We start from the raw sequence: 2990 nt of genomic DNA, 5'->3' as shown, positions 1-2990 counted from the left end.
TCCTGAATGCCCTCAGTCTGTTAAACAACTAATTCCCACAACACTGACAAACTATTTACTAAGACTGTATTACTATTATTCTTCTCATCCTTCTTATTACCTTCCCACTTATGACTATAACCATGTTGCTTGTATCTTTACAATTTATATTGTTTTATTTGTTTCCTAGTATGATTTGATTGCTTATTAGTAACCTATGAGTATCACTGTTGTATCTTATGATTCTTGATGAATATATTTTTTTCTTTTCTTTTATGTACATTGAGAGCATATGCACCAAAGACAAATTCCTTGTGTGTCCAATCACACTTGATCAATAAAGAATTCTATTCTGTTCTGTTCTGTTCTGTTCTGTTCTGTTCTAAATGTGGGATATAAATAAATAAAAATAAAATAAATTATTTGCCCTGATTCATACAAAATCTTCCCTTTTATGCTAATATGGGATGAGGAACCCATGCATTTAAAAAGGTTTTATCCTTATACCATATCATAAATGGTGATTTACAGACTAAGGCAAAATTAAATCATAACTGTGTGAGTCAACCATGGTTTATCTAGGTACTCTAATCATGATTTACCCAGTGATCCTAATTTTGTACAATACACTCAGTTCTAAGATAGCTGACTCATGTATTTTTGCACATTATGTGAATCAGATCATAAGATGAAGATGTAATGTATTTTTTTTAACAAGTCATAGAAATATAAGTGTTATAGGCCACTAATTACTACCCATGGTTTATAATTCAGTGTTTTGGATAGACATGATCATTCCTTATTTGGGGATAAGCCCATTAATAGTTTTGTATTATTTCAAAAATTGACCGATATACATATTTAACATTGTCCCAGCTTTTAAGCTTCAGCACCAATGCATATCTTCAAAGGATTTAATTAAAAAACATAAGCTGGACTACTATGTAGAAACACACACACACACATATATAACCACCTCCATTGGGGTTGCAAGCCACCTGGCAGAGACATGTCTATAGCAGGGGTGAAATGCTCCCGGTTCGGACCGGCCCGGGCGAGTAGGTAGCGATGATGGCTGGTGGTTCGGAGAACCGGTAGCAATGGCATCTGGAGGCTCCGTCCACCCGCCCCATTCCCTGGAGTCGGGGAATGCACCATTCCCCGACTCAGGCCTTGCCGCAGAGCCGCTGCCTGCTTGCCCTTCGCCATAGGTGTATCCTACTGCTCCCCTTTCTCCTGTGGCTGGCTGTTAGGGAAGGCAAGTGGCCGAAAGTTACCGGAGTCACTCACTCTCCTTCTTGAATGAGCCGCTCTGGTCCACGTGCCAGCTGCGCAAGCGCACACCGTTTATTTAATTCACTCATCAGTGGCAGGTTGGCGCGTAGACCAGAGAGGCTCATTCAAGAAGGAGAGTGAGCAACTCCGGTAACTTTCGGCCGCTTGCCTTCCTGACAGCCAGCCGCAAGAGAAAGGGGAGCAGTAGGAGTCGGGGAATGGTGCATTCTCCAACTCTGGGGAATGGGGCGGGTGGGCGGAGTCACATGACAAAGGGCGAGCAGGCAGCAGCTCTGCAGCAAGGATGGAGTCGGGGAATGGTGCATTCCCTGACTCTGGGGAATGGGGTGGGTGGGCGGAGCCGCGGGAGAAAGGTAAGGACATGCCGGCAGAATAGAAATTTAAAAAGTCTTCCTACCAGGTTCTGTGGGCGTGGCTTGGTAGGAGGGGATCTTGTGACTGAGTGGGCATGGCTGTGAGTGACATTGAGTTGGCCATGCCCACTCAGTCACAGGACACCCCTTCCAACAAGCCATGCCCACAGAACCGGTAGGGAAAAAATTTAGATTTCACCCCTGGTCTATAGGCTCTAGGATAGGAGGATTGACATCACATTGGGAGGCAAGATATTCCAGAGGGCAGGAGCAACAGTAGAGTAGGCCCTCCTTGGCCTGCACCCCCATCCAGATAGAATTCTCAGACTGATGGGACCTACAGCATACTCTGCCATCAAGAGTAGGATGTGTCAATCCTAGTGGGGTGAGATGGATTCTCAAGTAACCTGGACCATGAAGGGCTTTAAAGGTGATCACCAATACTTTGAATTGCACCCAAAAGCAGAGCAACAACCAACACAGCTTGTGGAGCAGTGGCGTTACAAGGGCCATTCTTGGGGACCCCAAAACTGCCCATGCCACCATTCTCTGCACCAGGGGTAAAATTCACTTACCTTCCCTATCGGTTTGCAACTGTGTGCACAGTGCGCATGCGCTCGCTTCACTTGCGTGTGCCATCATCTGCGCATGCGCAGAGGCTTAAAATGTTGCAAAAAAGCAATGTCATGAAGTCCGTGTGGGTGGGCGGAGCCTCCCGCAGCCAACCAAGCTAGATAGAACCGGCTGAATTTCATTCCTGCTCTGCTCTAACAATAGCTTCCAAATGCTCTTCAAGAGTAGCCCTACGGAGAGCACATTACAATAGTCCAATCGTGAGATGAACAGAGACTGAACAACTGAGCGCAGGGAATCCTGATCCAGGAAAGGCCACAACTGGTGCGCAACACAAAGCTGTGCAAAGGCTTTGCTAGCCACAACTGCCACCTGCTCTTTGAGCAGGACTCATGAGTTCAGGAGAAACCCCAAGTTATGGACTGGATCTTTCTGGGGCAATGCCACCCCATTCAGAGTCAAAGATGACAAAGTCCTGGTTTAGACTGTTCAACAATCAGTTTTCTATTGCTGAAATGCAAAATAGAATTTTATTTATTTATTTGTTAATCCTGCCTTTATAATTTTGAAGTAACTCAAGGCAGAAAACATACACAATATTCCTTTCTCTTCCTATTTTCCCCATAAAAGAACCCTCTGAGGTAGGTGGAGCTAAGACAGACTGACTGACTCAAAATCACCCAGCTGATGCTAAGGTGAAACTTGTTTTTCTTTTTAAAAAATCTAGGTAGCTCTTGGGTTATTATCTCTATTTTCTATATCTCTGGATACTTCCATACAAAATTACAC

Source organism: Pantherophis guttatus, chromosome 4, assembly GCF_059756535.1.
Source record: "Pantherophis guttatus breed Tessera chromosome 4, ASM5975653v1, whole genome shotgun sequence".
Taxonomy (NCBI): domain Eukaryota; kingdom Metazoa; phylum Chordata; class Lepidosauria; order Squamata; family Colubridae; genus Pantherophis; species Pantherophis guttatus.
This window is presented reverse-complemented; position numbering follows the sequence as displayed.